The sequence below is a fragment of the Harmonia axyridis genome, chromosome 2 (assembly GCF_914767665.1).
Source record: "Harmonia axyridis chromosome 2, icHarAxyr1.1, whole genome shotgun sequence".
NCBI classification, from domain to species: Eukaryota; Metazoa; Arthropoda; class Insecta; order Coleoptera; family Coccinellidae; genus Harmonia; species Harmonia axyridis.
In genome coordinates, this window is record NC_059502.1 from 54,748,966 (window position 1) to 54,769,540 (window position 20,575).

General features: G+C 32.6%; 1 protein-coding gene across 4 annotated transcripts in view; it reads left to right on the forward strand.

Moving 5' to 3' along the window:
• The window catches only part of LOC123672236, a 51,850-nt gene that overhangs the window by 4,961 nt on the left and 26,314 nt on the right, over positions 1–20,575 (forward strand). The window contains exon 1 of one of the 4 annotated variants that reach the window (XM_045606257.1): positions 7,128–7,265. The exons of 1 other annotated variant lie outside the window; for it this stretch is intronic. The gene's annotated coding sequence lies outside the window, so the exon portion shown is untranslated. Of the gene's footprint in view, positions 1–7,127; positions 7,554–15,287; positions 15,429–20,575 lie in introns of those variants that run through there. 2 more of the 4 variants (XM_045606256.1, XM_045606258.1) reach the window with 2 other exon arrangements.

Sequence of the window (20,575 nt, forward strand, 5' to 3'; positions counted from 1 at the left end):
GTCAATACAGGTTTATTAATATTTTCGCCTATGGTTAAGATTTGTGCAGAATGATCAGATAACCCATTAAAAATTACGTTGCATTTCAAAACATTTCCTGAATTATTTACACAAATATAATCTATACCTGTTTTTGAATTTTTTGCGACCCTCGTTTCAGTATTTATCAATTTAGAAATGTTGAAAGATGATAGTACATCTGTTAGTTCCCTCTTAGCAGTGGCGTCGCCTAGGTTATCGATATTTAGATCTCCACAAATTATGATCTCATTATTGACGTTTCTGCAGACTGAATTAAGAATAATTTCCAATGACTTGAGAAATGGAGATATCTCACCGTGAGGAGGGCGATATACAGAGATAATACATAGTTTTTTGTTAGTCAAATATACCTCGATTGCACTTATTTCTACTATATTTTCAGTTGACATTTCCTTTATCTTTTTTAATTCTTTAACATTGTTTATTAAAGATTCTTTACAGAATATGGCACTACCACCACAACTTTTCAGAATTCTACAAAATATACTAACTAGTTTATAGCCATTTAAAGATATATACCCTGACAGTTCCTCTGTTAAATGATGTTCTGTAAGACAAAGTACATCAATTTCCTCATCCATCAGAAATATTTCAAGTGAATCTAATTTATTTCTCAGAGAATTTATATTTTGATGCATTATGATGAGGTTGTCCGTTTTGGTTATTTTTAATTGTTATTGACTATTATTAACAGGTAATTTGATATATTTTCTTTTCGCCTCAACTTTCCTTAAATATACTGAACAATTCAAATCAAATATATTATGTTCTACATTCAATTTTAGTGAAAACTTTTCATTCATTAATACACAATTATGACACTTGACTTTCTCATTACAATTTTCAGTTTTGTGACTTACTGACGTACAAAGTAGGCATCTATCTTCTTCTGTGCACTCACTGGCCTTGTGATCAAAATTTCCACATTTGTAGCATCTGAATACTGGTACATATTCATACACACTGCATCTGGACCATCCTATACTCAATTTTCCACTCTCGACAAGAAGACTAAAACACGAAGGATCGCATTCTGCAATGGCCATATATCTAGTTCTCATCTTCTTGATTATTTTCACATCTAAAAGGTGATGTTCTTTGATAAGGCACGCATTTTGTTTTCTAATCATTTCCTCAATTGTTTCTTTATCCATATCTTCCTCTATTCCTACTATTTTAATCCTTGGATTTATTTGGTTTGGCAGACTTATATCGTAACTTCTTTTTAATTTCTTCTCAGTTGCAGATCTTATTTTTTCAACTTCTTCTTTGCTGTTGCATTTGATCAGGATTCCACCTTCTTTGATGTTTTTAACTTGGGTTATTCCTACCTCTAAAGTAGCAGGGTTGCAAGATTTCATTAGGGCTTCTTTAGTAATTGAACTTTCCTGCTTTCGTTTAGGTTTTATCACCAACACCTCTCCTGTAGCTTGCGCATAAGTTTTTGTTTTCGCATTCTGCTTAGCATTTTTTGTAGCAGTTAACTTGTTTTCAATATCAACAATTTTTTCTTCAAATAGTTTTTTTATTTCAGCTATGTTTATACCATTTTTCAAAATCAATTCGATGTACAACAGGCACTGATTACAGTACCATTTTGCATTTGTAGCATGTGATATCGTTGTCCACGCATCATCCGCTAAATTGGCACAATTTGGATGAAATCTCCGCTTGCACAATCCATCGCATAACACGACGAAGTCCTCCAATTTGTTTTCACATTTATCACAGTTCATTTCCATTTCATCCGATTTACTTTGTGGGAAACACTTCTTGAGTGCGCCACTGGCTGGCATATTCAGAATTCAGCAAAATTGTTCTTGTTTACACAATTTGCCATAAAATATAATAATCAGCGGAGGTGGTTTTCACTGGATCATTTACTGTTTTTAAATGAATATTTCTTCTGTCTTGAAAAATAATCAACAAGATTATTTTCCGATTTAAAACAACTTGAAAACCTCGATCAATTATTCGCCTCGACAAATATCATAAGGAGCACCAAAAAACACGTCTACTCAATATGGAGAGAATACTCGATGTTCTGATATTTTCCACTACCCCGCTAAATCACGCAACTTCTATTTATGATCGCCCAAAACCATTAAGTGATCTTTTTAGATACCTACTTTCTGAAAAAACTGCCGATTTCGGACGGCTAGAGTTTTGAGAATCGTCGGTGGTTCTTGGATCACCAACCAAAACTACATATTTTTCAAAAAAATATATGTCCGCGATCTTGAAATACACACCACACAGTGAATTTATTTTGTGTTTCTAATAATTTCGAATCCGAATATTATATTCTATTGAATTTGAAACTAGGACAGCAATTCAAAGCATTGAGATGAACACATCTGCGTTGTGCGAAATATTGTGTTAAAAGCTGAACTAGAACTCTGAAGTTTAGAAATCTAAAGAAACGAAAAATGTAATTTGAATTTTCCTCAATTTATTATGTTATGATCGTTCCTTCATCAACGAAGGCATCTATTAACTTAAAAAGAAATCCGTTGGCTTATGAATTATTGATAAAAGAATTGATTATTTCAATACTGTTAGAATTTTATATTAATATTATTGAAATTTAATTATTCATTAACAAATTGTAAAAATAATATTCAAAAATAAAATTTTTAAAATAATCCGTTTGTTTAAAAACAATCAATAACAAATGGCGGATTTTTTTTTTAATTAATAGATGTCATTCGCCAATAGAGAAACGGTATATGATGATGAAAAAGAAAAAAATTCACATTACTTTACATTGCATAACATGAATTTTTCATTTTTTGTTAACGAAAAATGTGAAATTTTGAAGGAGGTATGTATAAGGAATGGCTTCACGAAGTGAAAAATGTTTACGAAATTCTTTTCTTAAGTTTATATCAATGAAGGAAGTACGAGAAAATTTTCTTAATCAAGAATTGCCTATTTTCAGCGTTAAATCAAAACGATAAATATTGTAGTTTCGGGAATAGGTACTTTTTCAATAGAAATTTCTTTTTTTTTGAGAATTTTTGTTTTCAGATTTCTGAATTATTAATAATTTTCGTGATTTTGGCAAAAATCCAAATACCTCTTTTCATCTCAATTTGTTTATGACTTTTGAAATTTTCACTATGATACTAAACGCTCAAAATGTATTTCTCTAAACATCATTCCGAATAGAATCAGCTGGCATACATATTTTTTGGACCAATATATCGTCTGTATATTTATTTTTTACCATTTTCAGCTTGTTGGCTAGAATTCAACATGAATAATTCCTTCTTAATTTTAACAATGATTTCATTACAAGTTTTCCATCTATCCCTATTCCTCATTGCAATATTAACATGAACTTGATTAATGTCCACACTTTTAGCCAACCTGAAAAACCATACCTTCGTGAATAATAAGAGTGCCATTCATCTTGAGTCATAAAATACAGTTCAAGATTCCATTGGCGTTTATGCTGCAAAAAGGCGTGAACCTTCGAAGGCGTGCCAAAAAACATAATTCTATTTGAAAAACATAAATTACTTTATTAGAGCACATCAAAGAATTTAAAAAAAATGTTTGCACCAATTCAAAACTAATAATATCACTGAAAATTTAGCGTTGAGTTACTTGAAATGAGAAGTATCTCTGAAGCTGAATGGTCATTGGAAGAATATGTTTAATTTCAAAGTTCAATTTGCGGAATACTACCGATTTTTCTTTGAAAATCGAAACGATACGTTCAAGTTCACTATCACGTCATTGTTCAATCAAAAAATGAAATGAATCCGACCTGTATTTTGGAATTCACAAATGTTGTTGATTAGCACTGGAATAGCATTGGCATGAACAAGGTATTGAATACCCTTAACATACTAACCGCAGCATTCGAGATCCAAACCTACTTCGAAATTTTCAGATTTCTAGGTTTTTTCATTCGAGATTCATCGTTATCTTCAGAAAGAGCAGCATGTAGGTATAATTTCATCACAATTTTAACAAATAATATTTTTTTGCTTTCATGCAGATTATCTTGTGGTAGATTATAATTTTATCGAATCAAACATAATTTCGAAGAAAATTGCCGCCTTCATCATCTCAAAAATCAAAATATCTTCGCATCATCCATCGCAAAATGAAAAAGGTGGATATTAATCATGAAATCATAAAATATGAATAGATATGAACAACATTTAGCAACAATAATAATACCATAATTCACTAGGTATTTCACAATATAGCAACCTATGACAGTGTGAAAACTTCATATGAAATTCTCTATAGTTTTGCTTCCATGAAACCAAACAGTATTGACCCCTGTAATGAAAATTAAGAAGGTTTGATACAAAATTTCTAATTAGAATTCAGAGTGAAATAATTCAATGATGAATCAATTTCAGTGAAGTATTGAAATTGCTATAAAAAATTGATTAACATCATCGTCTTCGCATCAACATAATTCACTCAATTTTACTTTAATCATCTTCAGTTCACGTTGTCAAGTTGTCAACCGGTAATTATTGGTAGAATTACATCTAAGCTAATTATAAGTTAATGATAGATCTGATAATTCTATCCTCTATTACCTGAACTGAATCACTTTCCTGGAAGAGATATCAGACAAATGCATAATTCTTAATTACAAGTAGACTCGGCAGACGATGTCCTGTCTGAAATTCGGCTTTTGTTTCGGCGGCACAACTGATTAGAAAAATAAGAATAGCTTATACGTAATCATCATTAATTCGATTCCAATGGACTGACTCCGTTAATTGCATTTCCAATTTTGAACAAATATACCTACATAATTTAGTATCTGTTTGAATTTCATACTTCTTATTCTAACCTAGTCGAAATTTGAATGTAGAAATCCTAGAATATACAGAGTTAGAACTATTTAGAGAGGGCACTAGAGGGATATCGAAAACCGTTAGAAATACAGGGTGGCTAAATTACAAAAATGTTGCGTTATTTAGAGATTAGTGTTTTGGTGTTAACAGATCCAAAACATCTCCAATAGTTCAAATTTGCATAGATATACTCGATATTTTTATAGAGTGCGAATTCGTATTTTTTTCTTCATAACCTCATAAAGAGAACCAATATGGTGTCCATAAGAAAAAAAATGACTATCGCGTCTCTGACGAATCTCTATATTGGATAATGACTACGAACCGAATTTCGTGAAGTTATCTCTAGAAACAAATGAGTTATACAGAAAGAAAGAAAATCTCGATTTTACTTTTTTCAAGATATCTCAGGAACTATTGGAGCTATTTTGGATCTGTTAATACCAACACACTTATCCCTAGTTAACGGGTAATTTAAGCTATCCTGTATTTCGAACGGTTTTCGATATCCCTATAGTGCCCCTCTAAATAGTTCTAACCCTGTATATTCTTTTGAGAAAGAGCAATACAAAAAATTGCCAACTTCAAACAATGAAACATATAGATGTCGATAAATTTCAATATAAGCAGAGTAAATGTGAACATGTAATCATACATTTTTACATATGATACAAGAGCACAGATAAAATCTCAGCAAAAACTCTGTCTCCTCGTATAGGTGTAGTGATTGGTTTGTGATTTACAAAATATGCTGACATACATATATCTATATTGAAGGGCTTCTTCTTCATCCAAACAAAATCCTTTCATCCTTCTTTTTCACCATAAGTTCACGACGCTTATATTGTAATTAAATCTAAAAACAAAAAAGAAAAGAACAAGAAAGGGCTAATAAATTTCAGAGTTTTCACCATACATGACATGCATTAACTGAAGACCATTGAAATCAACACAATTAATGAAAGGATAAGAAAGAATCAATTCGAAATTTCTTGTCCAAAAAGTATTGGAGGTTTGTACATATTAATGACAAAAATATTACAAAATATTTTTTTTTACATTCATGCAAAAAGCAAAACTTTATTGAACTATATTTAGTGGAAAAAGAAGTTCTTTATTGCACTAGTGCAATAAAGTTTTTATTGCACTCATCTGTCATTCTACTTCAACGTGCTGTCATCATGACAAACATAAACGTTCAAACCCACTACACATGCAAACAAACTCAGTGTTGCAAAACAAATATTTCAGCCTGAAGGAACTTACGATGTACAGTTACCAAGTACTAGTACGTTTACATCAGTAATAAATCAAGAAGTGGATTTAAAAAGTACTTCACTACGAAATATACATATTGAAAATTGCAACAATTGTTCATTCACTTTCAACATTCAGGGTAAAAATAAAGTTTGAGTTAAATTGTTCGTAACGTATTAGTTCCTGTTTCAATGCAAATCGATATTAATAATAAAGTATTCAAGTTGCGCTTTTCATTTTCCTACACCTAGTGCCGCACCTCAATAAATTATTTTTTGCTTTTTGCATGAACGTAGAAAAAATGTTGTATGCAACTCGTGCAGAAATTGTTTATTGCACTCGACGTGAAAGTGTCCGACGAGGCCGTTAGGCCGAATTGGACAACACGTCGAAATCGAATCTATGAATTTTAATATGTATTACGATCAATATATTTTTATAATCTTTTATTGTATATGTGTGTTTTAGAATTTGTTTCGAAGCAGTTTAAGAAATAGATAATTTAATATTAACTGAAAAAAATAATTGTACATTATTTGATCTTCTTAAATTTCTCTCTTGTAGCCCTGAAGAAGTGGAAATATATCCGCGAAACGTTGGCATTAGTTGGATTTAGTTTTGTATAACCCACTTTCCTAAAATCCTGTGAAAATCAAGTACAATTTTCAATAAGGACCTACATAAATCCAGTAGTAATAATGAAAGACTTATTTATTGAATGCGTGGTTATCACTTAAAGCTTTGTAATTTCGACATTTGACAAACCAATTGCTAATCTGCAGTTTTACATTATAAAATCAAAAATATTTCAATCTTCCTCAAACTCCAAAAGTACAATATTTAGTTGCACTCAGATCTTTGTTGATTAATTTAAATATTGCCCCTTGTGGATTTCGCATCAATTTTTCCTTATCTACATTAATTATCTTCCCTGGTATACAAGATAAGTAAGAGATATGTAGTTGCATTGGATAATCCATAGTTTCCAAACAATAACAATATCGTATTGGCAATATGATAAAACTATTCATTGTTTAGTTTCATTACTAATGAAATGACGTGTTTAAATTCTTCATTGAAGATTATCGATAGGATAGGCGATGGGTGATTTTCTAGTATCCCAACTAATATGTGGTGAGTTTCGTTTGAATGCATAAAGTTTTCGTTTCGTGCTATAAATATCTAGAGCTTAGAAAAATTTATACAGCTAGATATCGGATTTATCGATGAATGGGATTCTGTATAGTAGAGAATTCGGTTCTCATCTGCATATATCGATTGACAGTAAAAGTTATAAATAAGCAATTGTTTTTAAATAAAGCAGACAAGAACAAGAATTAGTGTGAGTGAGTAGTCAAAAGTTATCAAGATGTAAATCCATCGACTCAAAACTTAAGGATTTATTGTGGAATAGTCGAAAAGGTCTGTAACTTAAAGTTTCACAAATTTCCATATGCATGAAACAAACAATGGAAAAGCTTCAGTTATTATTCATTAGTGGAGCCATGGAACGTTTTTTGTCACAAATTAGAGAGATTTGAAAAGTTTCTAATAATCAGAAATTCAATTTCAATGGGCTCCATAATTATTTTTGAGCAAATTTAAGCACTGTTTTTTTTTTCATACGTAAATCACCAGACACTTTTTGCCGGCAAAATTCATTGATTGTTATATGAAAGCTTATTGTTTAGCAATTCTGCTATCAAAATTTGTATCAAAATCCTGAATCTATTGTGAATTTTGAATGGCAGCAGATATGTATATGATTGTCCTCTCGGAGGTTTTTTACGAGATTCAAATGATGTTCTGCATCTAGTTGTAGATATAGTTTTTTTTCTCAAATTCTTCCATTCTGGAAATGGTTCCTTATTCTGAACTTTTTCGTGTTCGTTCCCAAATTTTTCGTAGATGTTGTTGTGCATTTCAATATTGAATTTATATCTAGAGTATTGTTTTCGTAACAAATAATCTTTCTCAATTTGGATGTGTAGTAAAATCTGTCAGTTTGGATATGTCAATTCTTTTTCCATGAGTTGAGCGAACGGGATATAAAAACTCATTTTCTTTATTTTCCACCAACCATTTGATATTCGAATAAAATAAATAATAAAACAAATATTTGCGGAAATTGCTTTATTTTATTTAATTTAATAATGAATTTCCACCAAGGAGAACCCAATCCAATTAAATATTTACTATTCGATAAATTTTTAAACCACCTTGGGAAAAATATTGGGTACATTCCATCCGCTCTCCAGAAGATAAATCTTTTTGGAAGTACCAAATTGAGCAATTAGATCCGTCATTGCCACGACAAGCCGATTCGAAGGAACATCTATGAAAGAATTCCGTTTCTAACTCATCTGGCTTATCTTAATCGTAACAATTGACCTCTATAAAAACGCTTTTTTCGAAAAATCTTTAGAACTTGGTTTTCTTTTTTTTCCTGGTAAAAAGTTTTCAGCTTTTGTGATTTGAATCTCTAGCCAAACGAGCTGATTAGTGATTAAGGCCTTTGAACGAATTGGTGGTTCAATCATGTTATTTCAGAAACTTTTCTTGAATAATTTGTGTAGTGGTGTTTCATAAATATATCACACTGGATTCTTTAGTTGCAATCCCAATCCCAATACTTCTTGTAGATGCATAATAATAATTTCAAGCTTCGTGCAAAATTTAATGTGGATCACCTAGATCAACAGAACCTTGAAAAATACAAACAAACTATCGAATAATCCAAAATTTTCAAGACACCAGATCCAGATAATTTTGCTTATAACGGGTTTTTTTTTTCGAGGTATATAACTTCAAGTTGGCATTACTGTTCAAGATGGCGACCGATTAAACAGCTGTCAAGTGATTTATTCTCGGTTTGGTTTGGTTTCATCATGAATAGACTCACGCCTGAACAACGCTTGCAAATAGTGCAATGTTCCCAAAATGAGATTGCGGTTGTTCCCGATTTTCATAAGCGAATTTTGTTTAGCGATGAAGCGCACTTCTGATTGAATGGCTACGTCAACAAACAAAACTGCCGCATTTGGAGTGAAGCTAATCCTCAAATGTATGTCGAAACACCGTTACATCCAGAAAAACTGACTGTTTGGTGGGCTTTATTGGCTGGTCGAATCATTGGTCCGCACTTCTTCAAAAACGATGATGGCCAGAACGTTATAATCAATGGTGATCAATATAGAGCCATGATTACTAACTTTTTCATTCCTGAATTGAACAACCATGATGTCCAGGAGCTGTGGTTCCAACAAGACGTCGCGGGCGCAACATGTCACACAGCTCGTGCCACAATCGATTTATTGAAAGACACGTTTGGTGACCGCCTAATTTCACATTTTGGACCTGTGAATTAGCCTCCAAGATCTTGTGATTTAACACCGCTAGACTACTTTCTGTGGGGCTATATAAAGTCATTGGTCTATGCGGATAAGCCACAAACCCTTGACCATTTGGAAGACAACATTCGCCGTGTTATTGCCGATATACGGCCACAAATGTTGGAAAAAGTCATCGAAAATTGGACGTCCAGATTGGACTACATCCGAGCCAACCGTGGCGGTCGTATGCCAGAAATCATATTTAAAATGTAATGCCACAAGATTATCTTGCGGATAAATAAAATTCATGTCAATCGAATAATCCATCGTTGTTTTATTGCAATTTAAAGTTCTATAGCTCTAAAAAAAAACACCCTTTAGATGTTTTTCATTAAGAGTTTTCATTTCGAATTAGGGATTCTCGGCTTGGCTTGATATTTAAGCTACTTGGCTTGAGTTTGACTTGAAATCCACTCAAGTTCAAGTCAAGTAGTAGTTTTTCAATGTTAACTACTACTTGACTGGAACTTAAGTAGATTTCAAGTCAAGCTCAAGCCAAGTAGATTGAATCCCTTTTTCGAATAGACCGCTATCTAGGCAGGTATCATTTTTAAAGCTGCCATCTTTTGACGTTTGATAAGTAAAAACTACGACATTACTAAAAATGGAAAGATACACACTTCAAAAACGAATTGAAATCGTTAAAATTCACTACAAAAATGGTGAAGATTTTGCAGTCACACGTCGCAAAACTAAAGCAATTTTGGTCGTCGTGAAGCACATTCTTGGCCTGCAGAAGTGAAACAGGCGAACAAATTTGAGCTGTTGGGGCAAGTTAGTGATGTGAAGAATCGAAACCGAGAATGTTTAGCCGCAAATGTGCTAATTGATCATGGAAATTTTCATGAAAGGAAATGGTGCTGCAACCCTATTGACGTGGTGGCAGCTTATATCGTTTTTCATCGTTATGGCATACTTTATTCTTCACACTGAATTAAACATCCAGAGATTTCTCTCAAAATATAACAATTTTTTTTAGTATCAAAACAAAAATTTTTGTTTTAAAACCCTTTAGATGTGTTGATAGCGTTATTGAAATCGTAAAAAAATCAAATAATTTCTTACTAAAGATCCTAGTTGAAATTTTCCAAGTGGATATAAACGATACGTTCTGAGAATCATGGAAATTGAGAATTCATTAATTAGGTGGAAATTAATTTTTTCAAATTAACAAAAAAACACTAGGATCATATAAAAAAGTCTAAAAACATCACGAATGTTTACCGATCTCGTTAAGTAAGTGTTTATTTTTTCTTATTGCTCACTCTAGTTTTTTCACATGAATATATTACATGTAAAAGGTGGGCAAATAAGCGAGGTAAGCGGCTATATCTCAGAATCCACTCATCGTAGAGAACTTATTTGGTTTTTCAGTGCATCAGTTGAAGATTATCTTCTTTCGGTCATAACTTCAGAACGCCTGAAACTATCGCTTTGCGACCTTCAGGTTTTTTCATGCAAATTTGATGGAACTTGTGTTTCTGTTAAGAAAATCAAATCATTACATTTGAAATTTCAGAGTAAAAGGAACAAAACAATGAACTTCTGACTTAGCGCCCCCTATCTAAAGCAGCAAAAATAAATTTATCATGACTATATTCTTTTCTCAATCAACAATATGTTGTCCCACAAACGAGATATAATTTGCTCAAAAATGTTGAGCCAAACTGAAGTTACAGACATTTCAATCAGTCAGATTTCTCCCTTTCCCCTACCCTCATAAGATGTCGTAAAATCGAAACTCATGATTCAAAAACATAAAGAATTTTCCAAGGATTACAGTGATGAATTATTTCTTCAACTTCATATGAAACATTTTCGAGAAAAATTCATTTTTCTACTCGACGATAGCTATTACGCCCGCTAGCGGTAGCGGTATGAACTTCAAAACAATTCCCAGTGTGTTTTCTTGTACACTTTAATTTTAGTGGTAAAAATTTTTACCGCAAGTCTCTACGATGAGTGGATTCTGAGATATAGCCGCTTACCTCGCTTATTTGCCCACCCTGTACAAACATTCCCTTTTAGTATTACACCTATAGAATTGAGACCCCAATTAGGCCTTCATGTAATAAAGCTTTCTTTAGGAAACTTGTTGAAGGTTTCGATCACCCATCGAAAAAAAAAAATAGAAATCAGATTTAGATTCTCCGGGAATAGATATATTTTTACTCTCTATTCAAGGTATTCGCAATAGTCTTAACATTGTGCTGCGAATTCCATATAAGTTGTTTACATCTTCGTCGACTTTCATAGAACTGTTAGAGTGCAGTCAAGGTAGCAGCTAATAAGGTGATATGAAAAATCTGAAGGAGAACTAGATTTGTGTATTTATGCATAGAAAAGATTGCGATTGATTGGTACAATTCTGAATCTTAACTTTTTATCAAAAGTATTCACTTCATACGTTTTTAAAAATATTTACGATCTCGAGATGAAGTAAGAAGTGAGAGAATTTTTTTTTTTTTTTAACTACCTAAGTTATAATGTATCATCTTTTTAGCATTTTTCTTTAATTCATGAATTAGTCTGCCTTGGCTTATTCAGGTCATATAAAGTTCTTGAGTTTTTTTTTCTGAATATTTTTGAACCGGATGAAATAATTCTAGCTAGTGAGTTCAGTTTTAGTTGCTTCTTAATATGTAGAAATAAATCTTTCTCGATTTCCTTCAGAATTATTTTTTTGATTTGTTTCAGTTGATGATAACCACTATGGAGATTTCAATCAAATATACATTCCCATAGCAAAGACGATCTTTTCATGTCTTAGATTTTCATCTTGGTTTAATTTGCAGTTTTGAAATTAACAGAATCAAAAATTTTGAACGGCCATATTTTTGGATCTCCTTGTGAAGCATATTTCAATGATCATAATGAATTCAAACTTTTTAGGAGCAAAAAAAAAAGTTTCAATAATTGATGAATTTTTGAACATTTCAATCCAAGCATCAATCATTAGCAATATCCTCTCAAGTTCGTATTACGTATACCCAGAGATTTATTTTTCAATGATGAATATTCTATAAAATAGCAAGGAATAAAAAAGCATTATATTTTCTACAGTTGGTGATTAGCATACCTTATCATGCTCTCCAAGATGACTTCTTGAATTGTCTAGTTTGAAAAAAAGCAATAAAAAATTACGTTGTAGTCGCTTATAGCCTCTCTCAAGAGATGAATTTTTCAAAATAAGAACGAAAGGAAATTTGTGCATGTAACAGTTTATATTGAAGTGGGTTATCCTCATTAAAAACGGTAAAAATAGAACATGCTTGCATTTAAATTATGTGGGGAGCTCACACTGCACTCCCATTGAATAGCAATGAGTTGTATGCTTGATTGCACGATTGGTCCTTCTTGTACCTATTGTCAATATTTTTGTGACAACATGTTTGTTTGAAGAGAAATACGAAAAAGTACTCACTTGCCTTCAAAAGTTTTTGAGCGCTCATTCATTCATGCGACCGTAGATACCACAGAATTGTGTATAAGAGATGTGATTTATTATGATTTCATCATCGTTGTCGGTTAGTTTACCTAGATGGGGGTTCTGATAATCCTCTTAAAATGCGGCATGAATATTCGAGTGATTTTTTAAAAATATATTTCCAATAGGAGGTTCCATTTTAAATAGCTCGCTATCTGGACAGTTGTCACTTTTGAAACTATAATATTTTTTCTCTGTTTCAGTACCTATCGTAATGTGTTTATTACAGTTCTAAAAACAGTGCTGTAATGAACTCATTACAGCATCGTTTTCAGTTATATTTTTCGTTTTGTAGTTGTCTGTACTGACTTCCAATCCTATCAAATTTCAACAAACGTCAATAATTCTCAATATAATATGAGTTGGATAAAGTGAAATGATTTGCAATATTATTCACAATTTCTCTTAATTCTGGTGGTGTTAAATCGATTTCGTCAGACATTATTCACGAATTTAATGCGTAAATGTAAGTTATTTCAAAATTCGAAACGTACGATTCATATTCAAATTCTGTAAATTGTCAATTTCCGTAACAGTCACACCAACTGTCAAGATACAATACAGAATTCACTAGGATATATAATCTGAAATTATCATTTCATTTCGACATTATTTCACAAACTTGATTGAAATAGAGAAAATATCGTCTAATACTCGTTGCAGAAAGCAATTCCAACGCTGATGCGTTCGAAAACTCGTTCGTCGCTCGTGTTCGAATTTCGCTTTCGTGTTGGAATAGGAGCCCAATCTGCAACTTGTTTTAGAATATACTATTATATTTGACAAATGAAAACTATGCATTTACTAAAAATGGATACATACACGCTTCAATGACGCTTTGAATTGTTAAAATTCACAACAAAAATGGTGAAAATTTTGCAGAAACAGTTTACAGGAACTAAAGCAATTTTGGGTCGCCGTGAAGCACTTTCTGAGCCGGCAATAGTGGAACTGATGGAAAAATTAGAGCTGTCAGGACAAGTTAGTGATGTGGAGAATCGAAAACAAGTGAAAATATTACCTACTGCTGTAGCCAGCAGTATTGACGAAAACACAGGATTGTCGAATACTCGACGATCTTGGAATTCGGGCTAAGATTAATGATTTTTTATGGAAGAAATTGGATGATATTGATGTGTACGACGTCTATTTTCAACAAGATGGTGCTACGTGCCACACAAATAACGAAACAATAGCAGTTTTCCAAAAAAAGTTTCCTGGTCGTGTTATTTCTCACAATTGTGTGATCACAATTGGTCAGCAAGAGCTCGTGATTCAACACTTTTAGACGTGACGGTCTGGCCGTTTTGGAGGTAATCAATAAATATTATACCTTTCTTATCCCAGAATACTGATGCCAAAACCTTGCCAGCTGACTATTTCATGCATTGTCACATATCGACGCAATAATTCAGGTTTATTGCACTTAAACAGCTTCAAACACTGCTCAGAATCATTAACACGTTGTTGCTTTTGATCGATTGTGAGTTCGTGCGGCACCCATTTTGTACACAGCCTTCTCATGTACAAATATTCGTGAATTATATGATGCGTTCAGATGATATCTTCACAATGTCTGCCATCTCGATAAAATTTACTTTACGGTCATTCATTGATTTTTTCGTCGATGAGAGCCTCTTTTGGGCGTCAACTGCGTTCGCCGTCTTCAGTGCTCATTTCACCTCGTTTAAACTCAGCATACCAATCAATGATTTTCCTGGTGCCCTTTTCGGATTCTGCCCATTAAATAACCTAGTTATCGTGTTTACTGATTTTTTTTTTTAACCAATGGCATCTTAACGAATGATTATAGAGCTCTGTTCGGAGAACGAGACTTCAAAAATGGTTTTGGAATTGTTCTTAGAAATATATTTAAACCTTCGTTTTTTCCATGATACAGTGGTTTTACTGATTGAGTCAGCTTTCGTGCCATTCATTTCTTCTGAAATATCCAATTCATTCTTCATTTAATTGATCAATTGAAAAAAAAAATGAATTATGGTTTCTTAACTTCTCAATGTTTTATTTGTTTTGAAGAGTTTATCAGCAATCAAAACACATTGCATTATATAAGCTAATTAGTGGGCAAAAGGCTTCAATACACCCCATTTAGCATGGTGAGAACTCTTCCAATGAAGACACCTCTTTATCCTCATCTGAGGTCAGTTGGCCAGGTCTTCTATTAGGTTACTCCAGGAATAATTGGATGAGAGGATTTGTGTGTGATTTCAGCCGGTCATTGTATTTACCACATCGGTTTTTTTCTTATCACGTCTTCAACGTGAGGTAAATCATTGGTCAGTGTTGCATTGCTAACATACCATGATGCATCGGTCATGGCGCGAAGAATGTTTGATTCATCTCTTTGAATAATGTTTAAACTTGATTTGCTGTGGCGCATCCCTATAGTTTAATGCCGTAAGTCCATAAGGGTTTGATCACTTTTTTGTATATACATATATTAAGATTTTATTGTCTAGTGTTCATTTAGATTTTCTTCCCAGAAGTCAGTTTACTTCGCGGAATTTTAGGTTCTTTCCTTTTGATAAGAGTTCGATTTAATCATAGAAAGAAACAGGATTCAACAATGCTCAGAAAGTGTTAAATTGTTCAATCACTTTTTGTGAATACTGAGAAAAATTTATGGAGTATTCATAGACGACATTATTCAGTCAATCGACTAACTATTTTTCGTATTGTAGAAAACTTTGAAAGTAGTAGGTACCAAGTAAGATTCGGTACTTAGTATTGGTCCTAGATTAACAGAATAATGTGGTCGTCGAATTCTTATAAAGTATTCAGTATTGATAAATTAGCGCTAATTTAATTTTGAGAAAAAAAAACTATTTCCAAAAATAATCCACAGTGCTGACTTATAACCATTTCAATTGTATCATTCCTTCCATAGAATTGTTGATATTCGCTGCATAGGTTTATTACTGATTTTGACCGCACGACGTTTTTTAATGAAAATGAGGAAAGCACATACGTGGAGTCGTAAACTTCTGCGTGCTTGTCAAAATCTGATTACTTAATTCAATATTTTTCACAAAATTATGCTTCAGTACCTTCCTACATTATTAAGTTATTACTTTTCCTTAGAATTTTATTAGGAAAACCTAATAATATATAAAAATTAAATAAATGCTTGGAAAGCTCGATGATTCTCCTTTTATGGCATTATACAGGGTGACCTATTTCAATAAATCCATTGAAAAATTGGATCAATTTCAATTGAAAGTTTCAAAGTCTTCAGGGGGACAATCGAATGCATGTGACCTTGGAGTTTGATTTCAAGGTCATTTCAAGGTTATTACAAGATTGAGTAGATTTTTTTGAATAGGGAATATATATTTTCTTCTGTAGAATGTAATTCTTCAAAAAAATTATGTCTTTTTTTCACCATAAAATGAACTGTTGTGGAGAATGAAGTGTTTCATGCACAGAATGGTTATGATGAAAAAATCTGACACACAACTACTGACCATATTCGAAGAAATGAGTATTCATGAAGAAACAAATAACAAATCAAAAATCAATTTGGAATCGTAGGAATCAAACAAAAATTAAATTAATACCACATTTTACCTAATCAAATGTTCCAAAATTCCCTATAATAAGCAATGCACAGTACTATACTCTATTCAAAGCTTCAGACGGTTGATAAAAGCATCAATTAACAAGAAAAAATAGTAAGGGGAAACAAATAAATAAGAAAAATAAAATTGTCTGAAATTGGGCACAATTTAAAATTCACAATTATGTAACAATTATTATCTTTTTGCAGTGATCAAAATTCGGCATGCTGTCAGATATTTTTATCGCGGAGTCAACTCAGTAAGGTTGGAAAAAAAATCAGAAAATAAACTAGTTTTTATTTCGAATATTATTATGTTTATGTTATGTTATATATTTTGTCAAATTGAAAATGAGTTATATGATGAAATAGTTGACTGAAAGTCATAAAATTCTTCAACATTAATATTAACTTATAATCTCTTAATTGAGGCAACTCAGATAATGAACTTCATAAGAGAACTTCCGGTGTCATTCCAGTGGAAGTGAAAGTATTAGTTGAAATTCCTCTGGTTTCTATCGAAACAGATTTAAGAGAGTTACTGTCGAGTGATATTTGAAATGGAATATTCTCCATATTATATATTCTTCAATTGCAGCAATTAACAACTAGAGTGATGCAAAAATATATTGATAAATATGTTTACACTATATCGAAATTTTTAATATTGGGCAATATTCCTAATGCAATATAACGCTGAAGTGAGAATCAGAGAGTTATCATTCAGGATTGAGTGTAATACCAAGAATTAATTATCTTCTTAAATGGCTGTGTTGATTTTATTTCTTACGCCTATCTTATCAGTTGTATAACCAATTGTGATTGCAAAAGAATGAAGAGCATCTCTGATTACTCTCATTCGAGGTAAAGTGAAATTAAAATTCTAATATCACATTTTTTCTTTACTCTGAAAATAAACAACTTTTTTAAAAATTATGTATAAAATAATTTCGTTATTTCTATATCACTATTCTTTAAGGGCGTAGAAATGTGAGGAGGGTACTGGGGTAATTAACCCCCCAAGATTTCCAAAATATAAAATTTCAGAATTCTCTCAAAGACGAAGAACGAAAATTTTTCCTTGATATAAACCAATAACCTTTTTAATTTTCTTTAAAATCGTCACGGCATCAAAAAATCGGGCCCTTTTAAGGTTTATGAGTTTATTATCGCTTTCAAGATGATAACTTTTATTGCACTACGGGCATGTTTAAGTCCCAGCTTTTTTGTTTTCTTTCATCTATCCGCTTTGTCGGCGTCCTCCTTGTTTTGCCATCTGTAATTTTTGCATTCGTCATCAGTATACACTTATTCAGTTTTTTCGGGTTTTTGTATGATTTTCGACACAAAATTTTAATATTGGCGTTATCAAAGAACTGAACTGAGTTATTCGCTTCAAAAAAATTCTGTGCAGTGTTTTACAATTCAATGTGTTTCATTAAAATTGCAATTTATTTATTTTTTATTATAATTATTTCTATTTATTATCAGTTTCGAAATTGACTATAAAGGGTGTTCCTAAATTGGAGGTACAAACGAAAACAACAGATTCCTCGGATCATTTTAAGAAATATAGTCCTATAACATGGGTTCGCAAACGATTTTTTTTCGAGATAAAGATTAACGTTCAAGTTTTTTCTCATACCACCTTCCCTTCACAACATATTTAAAATTTAAATTTGGTAAGGATATTCCAATTTAAAGTTTTTATTTTGTGATATGCTAATTTTGAATAGAAATACACAGTGATATTTTTTCTGGAGGATTGTTCGCTTCTTTCCATTAGAACTTGTTTTTGGTGAACCACTAGTGGTTTAGAAAATTGTAAAAATATAAGAAACCCTGGTCCAGTACTACACTTTTTAGTTTCTTGTCGGTTCTTGTCAAATAATTCTGCAGTAATCCTCAGTAAAATTCAAATTATCATGAGACGCAGTAAGCTGTGATGAGTAAAATGTCATAAGTTTTTGTACTCATTTACCCAATATGTAGAGAAGATAAATAAAGATTCGATAAACTGTTAAAAGCATCACAAAGAAGTAGGACTACAAGAAACACCCTGTATCTCGAAAACAAAGCCATGCGGGCCAACTATCGGGCATTTTATTCTTAAAATTATTCAAGAAATCTCATTTTTTTCGTACCTCCAATACAGTGACGGCTCGTCAGGGTCGGCCGGGCCGACAAAAAAATTATCGGGAAATAGAAAATAATTCTAGATATTCAATTCATCCAAACTCAATCGGAGTTATCGATTTTGATATCCAAATTCCCTCGGTAATGAATATTTCCACTCAGAACAGGAAAATATAACTTATACCGGCCAATATTTTCTTTCGGACCCACCTAATATTCGATTTCCAAAGCATCCAGCGTTGTTATTCCCTTTCATAAATTGTAACAAACCACAATCGTAAATGGTTACTCTTCGTAACATCACCCCAAACAGGTTATTCCACAATTGTACGTAACACCGTAACATTAGGTCTGAAATGTAACACAAATGTTGCAACTCCTGGAATATCACTGAAAGCATCTCATCACGTTAGGTCGGCCAAGAGCCGATGGCCGAACCAGCGCTACGTAAAGGAAAAGATACTACGACATACGCCCAGAATACGACCACTCAGTAGAACGGCACAACAACTCGATGTAAGGTCGCTTCCCAATACACAGGGTCGGCAGGCCGGCCTACCCTGGTACTCCTATTGCAGAGCGTCAAGCAGCAACTTTTCACAGTTTATTTCAAATATTTGATGATTAGATGAATGGTTAATTATGAGACATTATGTCTTAATCAGAAAAGAACTTATTTATGCCGTTCGATAGTAGCTATTGATTTTCAGATCATGAAAATATAATTAATATATTCAAATGAATGGTTAATTATGGGATATTACGTCTTAATCAGAAAAGAACTTATTTATGCCGTTCGATAGTAGTTAGGTATTGATTTTCTGATCATGAAAATATAATTAATATATTCCTAACTTTGAAAACATCAAACATCCTGATTTCAAAAGTTCTGTAATTCGCGCTTCGCGGTAAGATCGGCTTGCCGTACCTCAGTAGGGGGGATAATTGCATGCACATGGCTTGGCAGTTCTCCTTCGCAGATTTCGAGGGAGAAAATTCGCGAGGAAATAAATAATTCTGCGTGCTTTTCTTGGGAAATAGGCGAGAAAACGGATGTTAAATGTTTTTGTCAGATGTCAATAATTTTCCGCTTCGTTCGAGACGGTAAAATATCCGGTAAAATATTTTGGGGTTTTTTCGATGTTAGTAAAGGCCGAACCGCGAATGATATTTTCAATACCTTGTTGGACAATTTTGAAGATTTCAATTTAGCGACTAAATTAGTAGGTCAAACATATGACGGGGCAGCTGTGATGGCGGGGGAAATTAATGGGTTACAAGCGCGAATAAAAACAATTGCTCCTCAAGCACTATTCATGCACTGTTATGCACTTAAATTGATTTTAGTGTTACAAGATTCGACCAAGAAAACCAATGAGTGTCGCGTGTTTTTTTTTCGAATCTTTCAGGATTTTCGTCGTTTTTCACTAAATCAAGTAAACGCACTAATATTCTAGACGAAATTTGCAAAAAAGATTACCCTCTAGCTCGGAAACTCGTTGGAATTTCAAATCTCGCGCTGTAAAAACAATATTCGATAAGAGAGAAGAATTAATTGAAGTTTTTGATCATATCAGCGACAATTTGGATGAATGGGATGATATTACAATACGTGGAGCTACCGGGCTGAAGAAAATGTTGAATGATTTCGAATTTTTGTTCATTCTCCACTCTTTTAATTTGATTTTTGCATACACAGATCCCGTTTTTTTTATAATCCAGCATAAGTTATCAGATATAACTTATTGCAACGCCAGAATCACTTCTTTATTATCGACTCTGAAAAAATTTCGCACAGAAGATGAGTATTTCATTCGCTTATATTCAGAAGTAGGAAAACTCCCAGAAGTAA